Raw genomic sequence first — 21,120 nt, 5'->3', positions numbered from 1 at the left:
ACACAGAAGAATTGTATTTCACTGTGCAGCACGGTAACTGGGAGGGTAAAACAGAAAAGGGGTAAAAGTGAGATAGGATTGCCGTGCGGATGTTGATATTGCAGGGGGGTAGTTTTATAGGATACCGTCGGTAAGGAAGGAAGACTTTAAGGGTGGTTATTGCCGGTTGAGGCTCTTGAAAGACGCTCTAAGGGATTGATACTAGTCATGCGATGGAGTTAGTTGTATCGATAGTATATTCTTACATTTTATTCTGTACTCTATTAAAAAGCTTATATATAATTATTATTGTTTATAATATTAAGTACAAAATCCTGTGAAAACATAGTCCAACATATTTTTGCAGTCATCAAAATCTAGGGTTAAATTTTTGGTTTATAGCTTTATTTAATTTGCGATTGCTGGCGACAGAATATTAAACTAGTAAGCTTGTAGCACATCTGATCTTAAAAAAGACCATGTTTCCTTTTTCCTGAACTTACAATTAGTTTCACTAAGAAGATAGAAAACGCGTTGCATTTTCTTATCAAACGGGCGTATTCGCGTTTAACCGGCGAGGCAGATAACGAGATTGCGTACAAGGGGCAGGGATTATAAACCATACTGATAGAGCATTTTCGTGGTACCGTGCGAAGTAATCGGATCAATCAAACCGTGACGAAGTCGACAGAGCCAACATCGCATTGAATCTTTAGTATACAGTAATGCTCATAAAACATGTTGAATGTGAACATCCTCTTTCCGTGATATTGATCTTGTTCACGGTCGTAGATATGTATGCCTGCACGTGTCTCGCTTCGCAAACGCGATTCCTTCAAGCAGCACCAGCAAGTGTTGAGTCAGACTTAGGTCTGACTGCGCTTAGTCGTTTCTACTTCTTCTTTTTATCTCGCGATGGGGCTTCGTTTTTCTTCTCATACAATGTGAGATTTATTATTACATTAACTGAACGACTGTTTGTTACCAAAAAATGTTCACTCAAGTCCATGGCACAATTAATATTTCTTCGTATAACAAATTCGAAAATATAATTTTTTGCAAAAATGTGGTTTGATGTTTGATTTGTACCACTTGTATTCTTACGCGTGAATATGGAACCTTCATTCAGTTAATGTAATAATAAATAATCACATTCGCATATATTGATCTCTTGAGAGTCGGAATTGTTTTTTTGATAATTTACGTATATTCGTAATCAATCTACTACGAAAAGTTTCCAAGTTTGTTACTGGCCCCGAAGAGTGCAGTTTGATCTTCAAAAGGTTAATTAAATACTTCAGTGGATCCAAGTTTTATTAGCAGATTTCTCTTTAGTATACATATCATGTACACACATACACTATGTATACATATGTATGTAAGAGTTGATATTCCATAAGTACGAATGGAGAGTACGGATTACATTGAAATAAAGTTGGCATCGCTAACGTGTATGCACGAGGACGATGTATCACGTAACAGGACAGTGCCAACATAAATCGATGCCAGTGACAAGTGTGCACGCAATAAACACAACATTGCAGTCTACAGAGACCCCGTTGTTGTACCTTGCCCTTGTGTTATCATTATCGCTCCGTCTTCACCTACGTTCTGAATTATCTATAGCCCAGACAGTGAGTCTGGCGTCAAGAAACAGTCGTCGGGGCCGTGTGGCTATCTTCGCCGCGTCGCGATGTAAACGGAGGATAGAATATGCATGCAGTAATCGAGGGGCTGAATGGCAAAGGGCTCGAGCGCGGAATGGAAAGTAGTGGCACGGTATATTGTGTACAGGAGGGATTCTCGTCAAGTGATCGATGGGATTGTCATCGATGTCCAGCAACACACGGAGACAATGTCAGAGTGCGTGGCTTTCTTCGAAGTACGAAGAGTGATGCTTCGTTTAAAATTATTGCTCTTCATATTCACATATGGAAAGAGTTAGCACGTTTATTCAACATTAGAACCAAAACTATTCTGAATATTGATCATTAGTTCTTTTATGTACTTCACTGTCGAAGTTCCTATATTACAGTTCTATTGATTTTGCACTCTGTCAAATATATATAAATATAAATTAAAATATAATATAAATAAATATGATATATAAATATAAATTTAAAATAACAGCAATGAGCAACAACGTATTATTGAATTAAGCAATCAGTACAGATATAATAACATTAGTCTCTCAAGTTACTGTCGAACGAAGTTAGATATGATGAACGGAGTCGAGGATTACTTGAAATTTTAACGGAGCTTGAATGAAAAACCCTTAACATTTAAATTTTTGCAACTCTTGCGTTTTATTCATTTCCGTTCTTTAATCTCAAGCCGTTTTACATTCTGCGCTTAATCCACCGTCTCCTCCCACGCTCATTCGCTTCATCTGACAAATTGACGAGCAACGAGACGTAAAGTAGGTATTAAAACGTCGGAGCACTTAACAAATTATAATTATGTACCATTTGTACAAACGGGCCAGATAAAAATTATAAATTATTCCAGGGATCTCGATCTTCCTCCGCTAGACAGGTGAGAGAAAAAGGGAAATAAAATCGTTCTGGCTTAAACGACGAATGCTCATTCTCTGCGTAGTCAGGTTGTTGAAAAGGAAACTTGTGGATTCACCATGAATGCAAATGAAAATTTGTTTCTCATTTGGTATTTGAGTGAAAAACTTGATTTAACATTGATGACATTAACATTCACTACATCTTAAAAAACAATGTACTATTTTTGCATGATCACATTTACGATCTGTATTTCAAATAGGATTGGACTGTTAAGATATAACGAATTTTGAATAAATCTCAAATCATTATCCTGTGAGAACCTATTACAGACTATTGTTGATAAGACATTCTTGCATTCGTTTTACGATCGCCCAACGATTTCTGATTAAAGTGCGATGGAATGATTTTATTTCTGGCAAAATAACGCAGAAACCATCGTGGATCCGAGCGAGAGGGTGGAAGTCGTCGCAAGCATAAAGTTAATCAGGCGAATAAAGCGATAACGACGGTCGTAAGTTGTTGCTGGTCGGCTTCGTTACCGCGTAACACAGTATTAAACGATCGTTACTGTCGTAATGTATGAAATTCGCGATAAAGTTAACGCTGTTATTATTGCTTTGCAACGAAAATAGGATTACACTGTTGGGATGTAATGTCGGTAGAAAAATTACCCCCTTGCAAATACGTTAATGGGTTAAATTAGATTATAACACGAAGTATAATAAACTATGTCGATGATTAATTAGAATAACGTCTAGTGACGAATTGTATGCACTTCAGCGGAAATCGAATAAAATATGGAACACTCGATGAGATATAAAAACCAGTTAAGTATATCGATAACGACATAAAAAATAAACATCGTCATTAGCGCGACGTCATTGACCGACAGATGCATAAAGCTGCTTCGCATGCATAAACGCCTCGTTTCCCTACAGACGCGAACAAAATGCGAAAAGGAGACTCTTAGAAGAAAAGTGAAAGTCTGAGAAAGAAGATATCCACGAAACGGAGACAGAGAACTGGAAGAGCGATATTTGCGCCTTCGCTGACATACGAAGAAGAAAGAAAGAAAAAAAAAAGGCATTCTAGCCTCTCGCGTTCCTTGCATTTCTTTTTCCAGTGACATTGGAGAGTGATTAAAAACTTGATCCCGTCGCGACGCTCTATCTTTATTCGTCCGTCTCTCTTCGTCCTTGAGCTGCTTCCAGCTACCCTTCGCTGTCTCTCAACCCCGTCGCTGCGTCTTTCGTTTACGATATAGGAGGGCGGACAATATGGCGGAGTAATTGTTGTTCAAAGAGAGCCGAGGTAGATAGACGGCGACGGAACGAGGAATGGAGGAATGGTCGAGGGGCAACGGCAATACTGGCACGAGGAATCGAGGGAGCGAAAGAGACCGAAGGAGGTCCGATAGTGTCAGATTACTGCCAGTATTGTGAAGTCCAGACGCGGAGAAGAAAGAAAGAAAGAAGAAACGCCGGCACTAGCAGCACCCGTTCTAAGGGGGAAGAGAGCGAGAGAGCAAGGGGACGTGGGAGGGCGCTCAGAAAGGAGCGAAGGAAGAAGAACTTATTAGAAATACCGGAAGAAAGTACAATACCAGCTAGCTTGAAGTAAAAGAGTAAGAACGCGAGGATAGGTAGGTTTACCCTCATTCCTCGGTAACCTCGCCTCGTCGTCGTTTTCGGCATCTTGCAGCGTGCCGCGTCGCACCGGTATAGGCTTTCCAGGCAGACAACGAGAGCCTCGAAAGATAGGAAATGATGGAAGAACTAAGGTCAGGAGGGGGAAAACGTTAGAGGAAGAAACGTCTACAAAATCGGAGAGAGGAGAAGAGTCTTTACTTGCTGCGATTTATGTATTTCACGTACACGTACAGGGATGCGTCGGCGGCGGAATCAGCCGAGTAGAAAAATGTGATATTTCTTGACAAATGAACGACGCCGACTCATGGCAGAGATACACGTTTAAATGCGATTGTTTATTTCGTGCTCGATTACTCCCTAATACCAATTTGTGATGTTTTGTGGCATCGACTGATAGATTATTTTCCTTCCTTTCCTCCATTCCGCTGTGCTCGCTTGTTTTCTTTTTTACGTCTATCGACGGGGGAGGATCAACGCGCTATTTATCGGCACAGTAATATTTGAGAGCTCGACGTTCGTTGTTGCGCAGAAACGAGGGAAGAGGGACTCGCGATCGTCGCCGATGGTGGATTAATTGCGTTCCTCCGCGAGCCCGTAATTAAGTCTACTTTAACGTGATAATTTCGATGAACACTTTAATGAAGCATTCGCCTCGTTTTAATAACCGAGTCGATTATATTTTATACGACGAGATTATTGCGCCACGTTCATGATTTACAGGTCAATCAGCGTCATTTTTGCTGTGACGGATTTTATAATGGCTACTGGAATTGAATGTTGCTAATTCAATTGCCTGAGCTGCTGACAGGATACATGGGGATTTATTTCGGAAAAGCGAGGAAATCAACCAGTGGAATCGATGATGTTCACAGATGAAACTAATCGCATTTGTTTTCTTCTATGATATCTTTTCAACATTTCATCCGATAATAAGAAGATATCGCTGCCTAAGTTTCTATCTACCAGTTTATCTTTTGCTACGCTTCGCAATCTCTTACCCTTCACTTTCTTTGGGCTAAGTAGGCAGCATCCCTTTGGATGAACGATTTCCCTCGTTTCACACTCGCCGAGTCCCTGACTTCCCCCTGGTCCCTTCCTTTTTACAAGTATTCTTTTGTCGCGAATACTCAGACTGAGCGACGCGTCGAAGAGTCGACGCTTATCGCGAGAGGCTGCTCGCGAAAAGGTTACGGCTACTTGTTGACATCGTTTTAGGGCGTGTTAAGAGATAGGCACGCGATACGTGGTGCTTCGGTGTACATAGTGAAGAAATGAAAAATGAGTGTACAAAAAATTTCAATGTCAAGCATCAGATTTCTTAATATAATTTAATATTTATATTAAATAATTTTTAATAAATTAAAGTATAATACATTAAATTAAAGTTTATTTAAATGTCCTGCTCTCAATTAAATTATTAGTTATATTCTAATTGTTGTTCTAATCGAAACGATGTTCATTTAAAAATGAATCAGAAGATTCGTAATAACTGGAACGAGTGATTAAAAAGATTCAGAATCGCGTGAAACTTAACAAGCGGCGGTGTCCTTTCGATCCTCTTTAGAACGCAAAATGCAATTAGGGGCGAAATCATAGCACGATCGGGGGTTGAAAGTTTTAATTGACGGTATCAATTCGCATAACTGCCGCGATACGCGGCGGATTCGAGGCTCTGTTAGACACGCGGAATGGAGTTAACTGCTCGCGCCGTGCTGCGGTACGTCAGCGAACGTTTCAGCCAAGTTTTAATTGCCCGTGTCTATTAATGCGAGAATTACGGCAACAATATCCGCCATTAATATCAGCGATGCGAACATTTTTCAACTCGCTGCTCGAGTTTCAACGCTACATCGAACGATTTTTACAATAAAACGTTCGCGTTACATTTATGCACCATTCATGTTTTCGACATAAAAATTGCATTTAAAATTAATACGCCTGTGATTGGACACAAATGAAAATAAATTTCAATTCATAGCGTTTCGGTTTAGACGAAGAGAATAAAATTATCGAAGAACAACAATTATACAAAATATATCTTTTTATTTAAAAAGATTATTCTCTTTTGTTCAGGGAATGAACAACTTTCAGAATTATATATTAGGATCATCCTCCTAGAATCTATCAATCTTTATCCAGTTCCACACGTGCGTTTTCATGATTCGGGAAAGAAACGATTGTAAGTGTGTTTGAAACGGGCTTGAGACGGTGCGCGGTCGCGTTTTTCAAACCGTCACAAATGGCGAATTCATTCCGTTTCATCAACTCGAATGAAAAGCACGCGGCTACGCCGCGTCGGAACGTGTGCGCGTCGAAACGGAGGTGTGACGGTTGTGCATACGCTGGTAAAAAAAGTTCCAAGCCGCTAATAACCGTGATTCGAGAGAAGCGAGCCGCGCGCGCATTAATAAGATAAATTAGCCCTATTCAGCTGGTGACGCTCTTCTGCCGCGCGCCTCGCTGCTCTCAATCACTAGTTTGACTTATCGTTACATATGCAGAGAACACATTTCACACTGATACGCTCCGTATTTGCGGCCACTGAATCGCGCTGATTGTATTCTCATGCAAAATATGTCTCCTATTATGTCCCGGGAAACCTGACCCCTCCCGCTATATCTCCAATTACACCGTACTCGCGTAATTGTTATCCTGTGTCACGTTACGCGTCTTGCTTTGTATTTTCTTCTTATTTATGTCGATAAATTGATATCCTATAAATGAAATAAGAAGAGCAGATTCAGTGATAGAGTACTATTACAACAGTAATGATACTTCTTTCTTTAATATTACATTATGTTATGACACAAGATTGAAAATGATGTGATATAAATTTAAAAACGTCTCCAACTATAAATTGGAAGGTTATTTGAGAGGTCGGTAGACTATATTGGCAGAACGGGTCTGTTTGTGAAAACGAAGGGGTTGACACGGACGAAATTCGCTTAGCGAAATGTCATTATCAGACCCCTCGGCCTCCGTCTCTAATATAGGTATGCTATATATAGGTAGCCTAATCTTCTTCAGCTGTTAATAGGATCGAGACCTTAATCAATCAGGTATGGCGCAATTAACGCGACCTTTTGACAGCCGTCTGGTCGTTCAAGATGAGAACACCTAACGTGGATTTCTTTAATCAGTCACCTTCCAGGATAGGAATAGCTGGGAAGGGTTCGGGGGACAGAAAGGTGAGAGTAGGGCCGAGACGAATGAGAAATAAGTTGAAATGCGAAATGAATCGCGCAAGTGAGACTGACAGGCAATTTTTTAATCATTGAAGATTCCACTGGATGCTAGCTTAATCTATTAACTTATCACAGCAAGCTTACTATGGTATTTATAACATGATCGGTAATCTTTTCTTCGTTGCAACTATAATTATTCCCCACTATTTATTCAACATGATCTCATGTTCATCAAATATATGTTAATATGAAAAACCGATATCTAGCAGATGTCGAAATTCATCGATGAATGTCAGTCGTTCAGTTTTTCACGGTAACATACACATTTCATTCTAATCTTACATACAATTTTTAGTTTTATTAATAGATTCTAATTTAATGTATCATATAATTGTTAACACATAAATCTCGCTCACCTAAATTCAATAATTGTCTTGATTAGAGGGCCACCGTTCGCAATATAACACACCATCGGCGGGGCGTCTTTCTCGCATTATCCGTCACTCTACTTTCTCACCCTTCGAATCCGATCCGTCCCTAATTTCAAGATCACGCCTAACAATTTGACTTTCTTGCTTTCCACTTATCTCTTCCCTCCAACAGCTGTGCACCGAATTACCGCTCGTTCTTCTCCATCATTTAAGTCCACCCTCTACCCGGGCACAGACATAAACTTTAAACTCGATGGCACGAGATCACTTTTATTTTCGAGCAAAGAGGACGGCGAGCAATCGTAATAAACTAATATAATGACACGGGGGAAAACAATTATTCAAGATTCTCGCTTAGATGAGTGATCGTAAGTTCTCAATTTTCAGTTTCTATTCGATAAAGAGAATTCAATTCTCCTTTATTGTAGTTTAATGCGCTGCGTCGGGTCGTGCAAATCGCGTCAACAATTTCGCAAGCGTAAAATCAGTATAAAGGTTTCGCGTGTCATTCAATCTCGCGCGGGTCGCGCCATTTTCATTAGTGTACATTGTAGGCCGTCGCTTATTTGGTAGAGAAGTCCCGAGTCAACACGGTTATGGCAATATTTTATAACGCGAGGAAGTTATTGGCTTGGAATTCATCCGTCTTTCATGCCCACGACGCAGACCATCGCATCGCACTGCTGCAACGCATCCAAGTACTTATTCCTTATAAGTTGCGTTACATACAATTTGCAGACGCCGCCCCGTCGCCGGCCCAGTTGCAGGGGAAAGCAATAAATGCGCGTGCAATTTGAATTTACGAGACACCGGGAGTTGCGTAGCAAAGTGAAATGAAAATATAACGGGAACCTTGTGGTCGTCTTAGAGTTCGAATAAATTACGTTGCTCTTGGTCTACTGTTACACTCGTGAAATGTAACTTTGAATTACACTTGAAATACAAAATTTTGTAATCGTAAATTTATGTATGTATGTAATGTAATACGAAATGTAAACGAAATAATACAAATATATTGGGACATAGACTGTTCAATTAAGTGCAACGAATATAAAATGGATACATAATCCTCAATCGTCACCCCAAGAAAACGAACACTATGGACTAATTAAAAACGAGAACAAACCTCGAAAACCGTATTAATAAATCTGTGGTAATTAGAAATTATGTGAGAGCGGGTTGTAATTTGTCGGTGTAGGCTTGGTAGATTCATTTTTTTAAGCTATACGAGCGTTAAGATCTTTTAACCGGAGCCAGTTATAAATGATTTGCGAAACCGGAGCACCCCACTCCAGGCTGTCGTGTATATCCAACTCCCAGAACTAAGCCAGCCACTGCCTCATTAGTCACATTGAATTCATTTCTATTAAATCACCCTCCTGATGCTTCATTAACCGCGCCGAACCATTTCGCGAAATTCTGGCCACGGAGGAGGAACGTTCCCTCGATGACTCGACTCTGGGGAAATCGTTACACTAGAAGCCCTTGAAAATTGTGATAACTGTTTAGTTGAGAGGTAAAACGATAAGTTGTCGTCAATTTAAATTTTACGTTTAATTACAGACAAACACAGACAGTACTGTGAACAATAAAATTAATATGTGTAGTCAAAGATTCAGGCAATGATATGTTCCGCCATTAAATTGACATCTCTCACGGAAATAAACTTAGTTTCCTTCTTTCCCAATCCGCGAAAACTTTTCTGACCGGATTACCGATCCGCAGTTGGTAGAACGGGAGCGCATTAACCTAGGAGACATCAAGGCAAGCCCCATAATCGAGCAGATTAAAACGTCGCGAGTCGGCGATTGTCCTGGAGGCGCGGCGCGATTAGCCTCTTAGCCAAGAAGAAACTACTCCCGCTCCGTCTCTTTCTCTCCGAGCCTGCACCCAGCTCGTAAATCAAGGTGGTAATAGTCCTCAGAGGCGGAAATATAGTTAAACGTCTCAATTGCAGCAAGTGCTGCGCGCCGGCGAGTCCGGTTGGCAATACTAATTAAGTGCTTAGTGTACCCTCTCTCTATGCCGAAGGGAAGACTCTCTTCCCGAATCCGGAAACGAGGGTAGATGTAATTAGGATGAGTTGTGACGCCGCACCGGCAGCAGCCAAACCCTTGGTTTCGTTGCCGGCTGAACAATTCCGTCGACGTCGTCGACGTCGTCGTCGTCGTCGTGGCCGACGCTGCATGTGTACACGTGCACGCACACGCGTTACCTCGCGTGCCTCTCCGCGTAATCTGCTGTGAGCAGGCCCCGAGTCGAGGTTATTATTGTCGGGCTAGAGCTTGATCGTTCCTATCGAGCCGAACATTAGCGTACAAATAATGCACGCGACTATCTGCTCGATCCTAGCTTTAATTACCCGAATGATCGGGGACGAGATCGTGTAATCGATCCTCCAGTACGGTGTACGACCGATCTCCTCTCCGTGGGTAGTTTCGAGCCTCTATTCGCTGAGTTGAGAATATTGGTAGACACCCCTTGTTAAACATTTACAAAGTCAGTTAATAATTAGTGCACCTATACATTGCACAAGTGAAATTGAAGGTAAATTTTTCTACCCTCAATCTTGAATTCCCATTCGCTTTCAATAGTTTATATAAATTTCAAACTTATGAGACGTATACCTAGAATTCAAATAAATTAAACAGATTCAACAAAGTTTAGAATTAAAAGAATCGGCTAGGCTTGAACCGTTGATTTCAATCGGTTCAAAACTACAAGCAGTAGTAGTTTGGTTTTTGCGCGCGTAATTAGTAAGAGCGCAGTTTATCGCCCGATTAAGGGAATCCCGTTTCCCTTGTTCGAATTGAAATTCGTCGTAAATGAAGCTCGAACGTTTCAAATTAAGACAGTTTCTCTAACGTTCGCTATACCTCCGGATAAGCGGCGATCGTAAAGCCTTCCCCGCTCCATTACCGGTCGAAGAAACTTTATGCGCACCTACTTTCTCTAATTGCTGGTCGCGAGGATCGCCACTAAATTTCCTTGATAGAATCAGCCACACCCTGTCTAGAGCTCATCAGTATAAAAGTCCGGAAAGACGGAAACGCTTAAAAAGGTAGCGTCGCTCGGGATAACGGTAAAAATTAACACGCTTCTTCTGTTCTTGTCCATTTTGGTTTATTTTATTAATACACTTCCATAGAAAATATTTTTCAAAAATTCTCACAAAAGTTTCTTCAGTGTATGTATGGAATCTTGCAATCTGTACCTCGAATCACTGTTTCGTTTTTAAGTACTAACAATGTTTTTGATCAGAATAATCAACGTAGGTTTTTCTTAAGGGGGTAAACTTTGATAAGGCAGATAAGGCGCGATAAGGCAGTCTGTCATTTAATCAGAATATGCTGATATTTAGTAATATATGCGTTATAATGTGAACGAAAAATCGTAGTTACAATGCCTGTGGTTATAAGCGATTTTGTATCCAATACCGCTTGTTGCATTGAAAATATCAATTTTTAAACGATCACCAGTCGTGAACGACAGATGTCAGCGAAACGAGCGTTTCGCGAATGCTATTCCGCTAGAGAGACAATACATGCCGGAGCGAACAAAGCCACCAATAAACAGTATTCGGTGAACCATGGCAGCCGCTTAATTAATTTGCAGCTATCTTATGACCAGGTAGAATCGCGTTACCAGTACGTACGTACTATGTATGTCGTCACGGCTGAATGTATTAAACCGTAATTATCGAAATTACAGAACCGCCGATAAGCCAGCTGAAGCTCCAGCATGTCTCTCTCGATCTTTATCTTTCGCTGTCACTAGGTATGGGCATTGTGTAGCCTAACGCTAATACTTAGATAAGTGTCCCCATCTCGCTAATTATTCGAATGCATCGTCGGCCCGATTCTCTGGACTAGTTCGACGAAATAGATCGCCGAGTCAGTTTTAAGAAATTGAAACTCGATTAGGTCATAAGGACTTAATCCATTGAATTAACGGAAATGTAATTAGAATTTCTTGGAACAATACGTCCGGAACATAGAGGATAATTAAATGGACGACGGTAATGCGAATTCTCTTAGAAGAGAAGTGTACAATCGCACTGACGATTGTATAACATAAACTCATAAGCGTCATCAACTCATTTGCCATTAGCATTTCAATTTACTATATTTAGCGACTGTTGCTCGTCGCTTTTCCAGGTTACCTATTCTTCTACATTTTCTCATGGAAGTAATGGAGAAGCTTCAGGAAAGAGACGGAAAATAAGAACGTGGGTCTTCAGAGAAAATAGGATCGAGCAAAAGTTTCTTTAATTTGTGAGGGACACTCAGTGAGAGGAGAGGCGGTTCTGAAATTTCGAATCGGGATAGGGATTGATCGTCCAGAACTATGAAATATCGTCGCGGCCGATGACGTATTTCATTTCGCTCGTCACTCGTTTTTCCCCCTTTTTTAAGACACCCATCACGAATATCGACCAGCTTTCAATCGGCCAACAGATGTCCGAAGAAAAATCAGCGCGAACCGTGTTTCGGCAACCTGTCACTGTTCCAACATTGTTTCCAACAGTTGGCGCAAGACTCGTGCATAAATAAAAGAACAGAACGGTGAAAGAAAATTAGACAATATCTGTGTGTATTCTCATTATTAAATGATGGTTGCAAATTATAGAACTATGAAATGTGGGAAACATTTTGTTCCAATTTCTTTTGCAATTTCGATACACAAAATGAAACCCCGTCATTGCTTATAAAAAATATTCCCTCGTGGGTAAAAAGCTTCCTTTTATAATGAAATAATATTTTAGGTTGCTTTTTGCGTGTTGCCTATGTCTCGTCTTTTCTCTTTCTAACAATAAGGTCCGCTCTATCTTATTTCTTTTTCCATCTACTCCCACGGTTTTCGTCGCCTCCACCCTATCTGCATTCCTAGTCCCAACGAGCCGCAAAGGAATTCCAATTTTAAACAAAAGTTTCCTGACGGCGGCAACCTTTTTGCTTTTTTTTCTTCTTTCCCGTCTCCGTTCTTCATCCTATTCCCCGTGTCTTACCCTCTTAACTCTGCTTCTCTCTCTTTTCATTCGTTCGCTCATCTTCCTCTCTCTCTCTTCCTCATTTTCTAACACGGTTGATGCAGATTTTAGTTGCACGTGCATGCACAGTATCGTCTTTTTTGTTTATATTTCCCTCGCAATAGCGCGGAATTGTTGTTACTTACGCGTTCCTTACGCATCCGATATGCTCGCGATGAGCAGGCGATAAAATTGCGCGTTCACCTTTTTAACTCGTCCCTCGGGGAAACGCGTTCTCGTGTCACAGCCCGCTCGCAACGTCTAAAGCGGAAAACCACCATCAGACGAGCGAATTGATCGATACTTTATGCGGGTAGACAACCGTATCGACAATTCCGGTCGGGTGCGCGCGGGTAATCCTGCTCGAAGCTTCGTGTACGATCGTAAGCTTCGCGTTTCACTCTGATCGTCGTGCATACTTGCCTGCACAGCAGGACTTCCCTGCCTTTGGTATCAATTCAGAGAAATGCAATAAGGACTTATACAAATATACATACAAAAATATCTCAAAGGAAACAAGTTTTTTGCAAGGAATCTCAGGCAATTAACCATTATCAGTTCGAAGTAATTCTCTTCCCAGGAAAATCGTTCTCCGGAGCTACGTAGAAAACTGTAAGAGAAGGTCTTCAATAAACAAACGTTAATCCATAAATCCTCGGGCAAACGGTAGAAAGCACGCGCTATATATGCGCGACGGCCGACTCGAGACGTATCAGTGCCGCGTCTGCTGCAATATCGATAAAACATTGATCCCCCATTCGTGCTTGAGGCCCACTGTATAAGATTCACAGGGTAGCCGTCCGCCACCGCGTGCTCCGCGCACGTGTACGTTTGCTGTTCGTGTATATGGGAACACCGTTTCTACGGGATTATATTCGACTGCACGCCATGCGTGCACCTTCTGCACGATGCCGTCTACGTGTGCGTATACGTACATATACGTATTTACCATGCTGCATCTCTATACATATAGCTTTCCTACCTACGTGCGCTCATATTGCAATTCGCACGCGAATCACGAAGATCGTGCAGCCAGGAATCTGACAATGATCGAATTTGGGTCGACGGCTGGACGGTCTTCCCACTTTTTCTTTTTGTTTCTTATGGTGAGGGAAACCGGGTGAGTAATGCAAGCCTCGTGAATCGAACCAAGATTTCTGATGCGAACGTTTGTAGTAGTAGCGTTGACTCGTAACGCATATGATTAGTAATGGTCACCGTCGACTGAATCGATAGAAAACATAAATTTGGAAACTGCCCACTCTTTATGCACGAACAATTTTATCTGATCTGAACAGGTGACGCAAGAAGGTAAGCAGGAATCCCCAGAGAATGTATATTATGTATCTGATTCCTTTTTATTCTGAAATCTCATTAACGTATCCCCGATAACATCGCTTTGGAACGATTAAAACGAACGAGACATCAAACGAAACATACCGAACGTTTACCATTCAAACTTAACCGCTCCTTCAGAACATTTACCTCTCCCCGAGAACTTTGTTGTACTTATCTCGAATTATCAAACCTGAAATAATCCGAATATTATGCTGCCACCCCGTTTGAGCGGAGGTAGCACAGTACACTCATGTCCCATTGATGTCGGATTAATTTTATTCTCGGCTGCTCACCGTCTGCGTCGCGCTCGCGATCATCTTTTCCGTTTAGCGTCCGGATCAAAGCAGCGGAAATCACGCCGGCATAATCGTGCGCAATTCCTACCGCGATGGAAGGAAGGAAGGAAGGAAGCGTGGCGCGGCGTGTCCTCGGAGGAGGGGATCCAGAGATGAGAAGGACACACCCGCCCGCTTCTTGGCGGATCAAAGCGCGCGGATTTCCTGCGAGGCAACGAATTGGCAAACTTCGTCTCTGAAGAGATAGAACAGTAATTATAAGGACGGTGACGACGCGGTAACACGAGATGGAAAGGAGGTGCGAGAAGGAGGACGGTGACCGAGGGACGAAGCGGTAGACGCTCAACGATGGCTCAAACACTGCGGTGCAAAATTCACAATCTAATTCAACTAAGCAAATTACCGGGAACTTCCTGGGCGGTAGCTACGCACGCTGTCCCTTCGGCCTGCATTCCCAGAAACTTAGATCAAAGGGGATCTCTCTCCCACTTCCCGGTTACTTTCTCTCCACCCTTTCGCCATCCTCGCCTCTTTCCTCCGCCCGGCCGCCTCCAGTTTCGGAATATCGTCCGGGGCCCCCTTTCATCTCTGCGTTTCGTACTTCCTGCCTGTCTGTCGCGTCCGACGAATATCGAATTGAGGCTGCTTGACCGGTGACTACGGCGGACGCTGTGTACAAGACGGTCAAACGTAGCCTATTCGGTAGGGCGGAGTTGCTACAGCTGCTTGAGTAACAGGTTACGCAACCCTTGTCTCGTTGCGGAGGTAGGTAGGGCGGTAGGAACTATGGGGTGGGTTTGCTGGATGTTTTTGTTGTGTGACTAATTGCACGGTTTGCGGAACGGTACCATGTGATATGGAGAAATCTGGACGAAACGAGGGCTATTTTGTCTAATATCGTTTCTTAGGATACCTTTTTAGTCTTTCGGGAAAGGGAATTACCTTGTTGGAGTGAATATGTAATATAAATTGAAGACTGTATTAATGAGGTTCTTAACTCTAAGCCTATCGTGCGCTGGTTAAGTGACCATTCTTAAATTCTTCTATAAGAACGATGAGCAATACATTGAAAGTATATTGAGGTTCCATGAAACTATGACAAAAATGTTCATCGAATGTACATACACTTTCTTCGTACCTTGAGCTTGTGCCGTAATTTCCTACTTGCATCGTCTTGAAGGTAGCGCTCTCCTCTACGAGGTAACAGAAGCTACGTTTGTTGATTATCCGGGCTGTAAACAGGGTGCATTGTTATCGATTGGGCCAACAATCTGCCGCGCCCCCCCTCCGCTATATTGACGCAATACTGCCTCGCACTTGCATAATGAATGGTTGGCTAATGACCCTACGGAGGTTGCGGAAACCGCAGCGAGAGGATGGCAGGCCCGGGGCCCCGAAGCAGTTCCGGCATCAAACATGCACCGCTTCGCGGATCCTCGGAATCCAACGGGGTGTAACAGCTCCAGCTTGGCCCGTGTATCGTTTCAACCCCGTTCCGTAATAGACGGGATGGGGAAGAGATAGGAGGGAGACTTTAATTCTTCATTAACCAAGCGCCAACAGAGAGCTAGCGTGTAAACGCGGGTCAGATACGCTGCCCTGGATATCCGGCGAGCGATCCCGTTCGTAAATTTATTAGGCTCAGATATTTTAGTGAAGACTGTTTGTTGTAGGTAACATAGATATGAGAAGTTAGATCATTATCGAATTTTGCTGCAGTACATAATGTAAACTAGATAACAAATTTGATTTAAATAAAAATAATAATAATAATACGTTCCATATAGGATGAGTATCATATATTTAATGGCAACAGATTGTGCATCACATATGTATATAAGAATGAAAAAGTGTATGGTCCACCATGAAAGCACTTGCTAATTTAAAATCAATATTTTTATGATATTTTGTACATATAGTGATATTATTACCACAGATATAATGACAATACTGTTTTCTTAATTTTCAGTTCCATCGAGCACGTGGACGTTAATAAACACATACTGACTACTAGTCTGACGCATCATTGTAAGTACGATACCTACATAAGTAATAGGAATATAATTCTTAAGTTAGAGACTATATCCAGCTTATTTATAAATCACAGTGTAGCTTTGAAAAACGCACAATTTTCTTAATGAAATTTCGTGCAAACGGCTCTTCTTCTCTTACGCTACTTTGCACGCGCATAATGCTTGGCCTGGCGGCCAATTCTTTTGTAGTCAGCTTTCCGTCATTTTCGCAGTCCTCGGCGTTTCACGGGCACCCCTCGGGAGGATGCGACTTTTCCGCGCTCAAACTTCCCTTACCTTTGTCCCCGGACACGCAATAACGACTCTAATCTCCTTACGTCGTCCAAGGCTGTTTTTACCCAGACGAAAGTGCTTACGCCGTTGACCAGTCGACTATAAGGGACTTACAATTTACTTGCGCGTAAGAGGCTTTATGCGGCGCACCTCGCGTAAAACGTCGCGCCGGGGACTTTACTTAACGCTCGCTCTGCTTTGCATTCTCGCACCGCGAGATCCACCCAGGGATGGCGAAAGTAGCACGGAGCTTTACATCGCGGACAACGCCTCGTACTTTTCGCGAATTGCGCGCGGACTGCCGTCATTAGAGAAAGGAGAGAAAGAGAAAACGGGTAGGGAGAGAAGGAGCTTTTTCTCTCGGGCGCTCGAAACGAAAGCTGGAATTATATACGATCCGGAAGAGGCGGTCACCGAGCTGGATGGAACGTTCTTGCGTCTGGTGAAACGAGCATCGTCACGAGTCTCGTTTCCAAGTGATAATAGCCACCTTCCGAATTGGACGACGTCTGTGGTATAAAATACTATAGAATTACGTAATTCACTTATCTTTGATTTTGCATGTTAGGCCGTAGCGGAACAATTAAAGGAATTAGTTAATTTTCTTGAATAATATGGACAGACAGTTTAATGTTTTGATAGCGAGTTTTATTTAATAAATGTCAAATTTTATACTTTCACTTTCTCTTCATGATCAGAGTATCGCAAACTTTGCCTTGGTAGGAAAGGAACGTTTTCCACGTATTGTACGGTCGTCTCATCGAGTCAATCATCGTACGTTCTTGCTCAGAACACCCCTGGGAACTTTGAGAACAATCCAATTTTCAAAGCCTCATGAAGCTATTGTTTTCAAGGGAATTCTGAAACAGTTTGTTAAGAAGTCTCAATTCCCGATGGTTACCTTCACACATTTGCTACACGTTCACTATTGACAATTTCATATTTATATGCCAATTAATTTTTATTTAACACTGTTCTTTGAGACTTTATTTGACTAGCATTTTTGAAAAACCATTTATAAACATGCAAGTAGTATGTCCTAACGCTAAATGCAATCCACGTAATTCTCCCCTGAGTGAGTTTCATCAAAAACCATTCACAAATCAAGTTCGCGAACTTCTGGAAACGCTGCCGGCAGTCCAAACCGTGTACAGCGTTCGCACAAAGACAAGCGTAAAACAAATTCGTCTTGGCCGGAAGTCGCCAGAAACAGATCAGTAACTGGGAGGAGGTAATCTCGACAGGAGAGTCGCTGAATGGCCGCGCTACGGTTCGGTGTTAGTTAGAAACGGTGGTCTGGCTCTGGCCAAAGTGAGTTTACATCGCAGTTAAGTTTCGTAGTAAACGCAACGCCGCCGAACTGCCGTCCCGTTCTCCTCACCCCACAATGGCGGTGGGTGACGCGCGGATTTACCGACCATTTGGCAAATGAAGACGAAACTGCCTCGTAGATTACTGCGGCCGCGATACACCACCGACAGCTGGAACCCTTAATGTATCCGGCGAGTTTCCTTGCGACGTGGTCGAAGCGATCGTTGGTTTTAGCTTGATCTTTTCGATTGGTACATTCGTATGTGTAATAGTGTTCTAGTTCTAATTGGTTTCAAATTTAAATGATTATACAATCTTTGAAGAATTTAATTGTTATCAATGAATAGATGATTGAACATGTTTTCAGTAATGTCTCGTAGATATAAAACTGATTTATCATCCATTAATCAGTAAAATCATTTGTTATTCAATATGCGAGAATTCCATGTATTAACATTTACTAGCTAGCAGAAGTCCAAGTTTATTACATTCCTAAAAATTATTGGCCAAATTGAAAGATCCGATAAGAAGTCAAAGTATCGTTTTCCTTTATTGGAGAAAACATGGATAAAAATGTTCATGAAACTGGAAGCTACAAAAAGAGGAGAAACGACCCAATAGCTGCGTCACCATTGGTTTCATGAAATTAGAAGCTCCCTTTCGATATCAGAATGACTGCGTGAGACGTTTGGATCAATAATACCACGATGAGATCCAAGTCTTTAATAAACGAAGCTCAATGAATTCATATTAAGTGAAATTCATATACTTCATTTACAATAATATATTATTCTCGTTCTTGTATTCCCACAATGAGAAATGTTTTTATAAAATCGCGGGATCTATTATCTTTAAAATAATTATGAATCTCATCAGGAATACTCACAAAGGCAGCCGCTGACAATCGCGTTTGTAATCACTGCATTCAGAATCATCTCTTTTTCCCGATCTCAAACGAGTCTTTTGAAAGATCCAGCGACGGCGCCGTTTGCCTTTAATCGACTAGTGCTTTGACCTCGATGAAGAGTCGAATGTGGAAATTCTCCCTTGTAATCAATTAAACGGTAATTTCTCCTTTTCTCTGTTCCTTTTATTTCCCTTTCATCGATCCGCCTATTTTAGTTGCAACTCTCAACGACGACGCGACAGCGACAATAATTCTTTCATTCCCCCTCTAATATTTTCTATTTACAGAATTCTATTTAACTTCTCTTATGTTCTTTTATAAATCCAAGTATTATAAAATAGTATGCAAAAATGTTTGTTCATAGCTTTCTAATAATTTTTATATAAGTTCCAATAACAAACTTTTTATTACTTCTAATGTTCGTTAATACAAATAATTATTAATTGAACGATTAATTGTTGCTAATATATCCGTTTTATTCGCGAATTACCGGAGTTCTCCATGTAATATTATTCTAGCTCACCGTGTCGCGGTTTTTCGATCTCACCGGAGCAAACATTTATGAGTAAACTGTTCCACCGTAATGTTATAACCTCATCCATCCTCATCGATTATCGTTGCTTTTAATATCTTCCCTCTCATTCGCGTGAATCAACATCGTGCATATGTACATACACGGTAGATATACCAACATGCACCAACACTTCTGGAATACATTTGACGTCGTGTATGTCGAGCAACCGTTTCATTCAACAACTTAAATTATTCGATGTCCTATCAGAACGAAATGTGCACCGAATCCAATTGTCCGAATACGTTATACGTCCATTTATACCAGCTGATATAATTCAGAATGTAATCGTTAGACGAGTGAAAATTATAGAACTGCCTATTCTAGTGTGATTGACATTTGTATTTTTGAATGCCTGGCAGAAGACAAAAAGAGAATCTATAAATGATTTCATGTCACTTTCATTTAATTTCGTTTAATATGGCTGGCGACTAGGAAGAATATCTCAAATGTTTTTAAATCTCCATAATTTATGCATTACATCATAATATAATGTTTTATTTGAAGACTTTCATGGAAATCCTTTAAAAGAACTCGTTAAATAAAGAGGAAACCGCAAACTTCATAAAAAGGGAAAGGAAAAAGCGTCCGAAAATAAAGCATGAAACGCATCCCCCCAGTGTGTAGCCTAACGAGCCTGCAGAGCCAGGGAGCTAATCACGTTGGCAAAGGACTCGATATTTAAATTCATCTTTGCCCGGCGATCCGATCGAAACTCGACGACCCGTAACGAAAGTTAACGAGATGGTGTTAATTAAATCCAACACGTAGGACCCTGGTCGGTGGGAAAATTCGACAATGGCGCATAGTCATACGCACATACACGCGCACCGGAGGTCGTGATCGCGGATAGAGGCGCGTAGGTACGACAGAGCGAGAGCATACGAACGGGCGGCGTTGGTCGGCAGGCTCGATGAATCGATGACCGCTTTTAGTAATGATGTGTACATGGCAGAACGTCCACTCCCGGTGCGATGGAACGTCCGAGATCGACGTAGTAGGAGTACGAGCGAGGCTCGGTACACCTACGCTGTTGGCCGTGTGTAGCGGCAGTCAGAGTTTGCCAAGGGGGACTTATTACGTCCCTGGAATTACCATATAAATTATCGCGTGATGAACCCGGCGGAGTGCGAAACGGTGCACGGGGATCCACGGCCTTTGTCGAGGTTTCGGTTATGGTTAATCGGTCGCGCCGTTTAATTGACATTCTGCACCGCAAAATACCGCCTGTCCCATGCCTCGTGTAATTTTCTTCGTCTCCCGGCTGGTCACCGCGCGTGAATCCTCGCATCGCTCGATTTCTCTTCGCCCGATAGACCCATGGGCGATCGCCTCGTGATAGAACTTGACAATGGTCAGGGTGAAATGTTGATTCTTGGTTTTCGGAAAATTTCGCAGCGTAATTATGTCGGGTTAGTGGAAATTTGATGGTCATTCAGTGGGAAATAACAGTAGTATTTGAAGTAATGTACTAATGAAAATAATACCTAACATAATTTTTTAGCTTTGGCCACTTCAGTATTTCCTTCTCATGTAGAGTTTCAAGAGTAGGTAATCAAGAAATCAAGTAAAGTCTTGTCAAAAATTAATTTATTTCCATGA

The 21,120-nt window shown here is 41.7% G+C and overlaps 1 protein-coding gene across 1 annotated transcript in view; it reads left to right on the top strand.

The window, feature by feature from the left end:
- LOC108622774 (uncharacterized) overlaps positions 1 to 21,120 on the top strand; it is an 85,395-nt gene that overhangs the window by 17,133 nt on the left and 47,142 nt on the right. The window contains exon 2 of the mRNA XM_026811726.1: positions 16,393 to 16,451. The gene's annotated coding sequence lies outside the window, so the exon portion shown is untranslated. The remainder of the gene's footprint in view (positions 1 to 16,392; positions 16,452 to 21,120) is intronic.

Source organism: Ceratina calcarata, unplaced genomic scaffold, assembly GCF_001652005.2.
Source record: "Ceratina calcarata isolate Rehan_Ccalc_2016 unplaced genomic scaffold, ASM165200v1 scaffold241, whole genome shotgun sequence".
In the NCBI taxonomy this organism is placed as follows: Eukaryota; Metazoa; Arthropoda; class Insecta; order Hymenoptera; family Apidae; genus Ceratina; species Ceratina calcarata.
The sequence above is the reverse complement of the archived record's forward strand: the minus strand, read 5'-3'. Positions and strand labels throughout refer to the sequence as shown.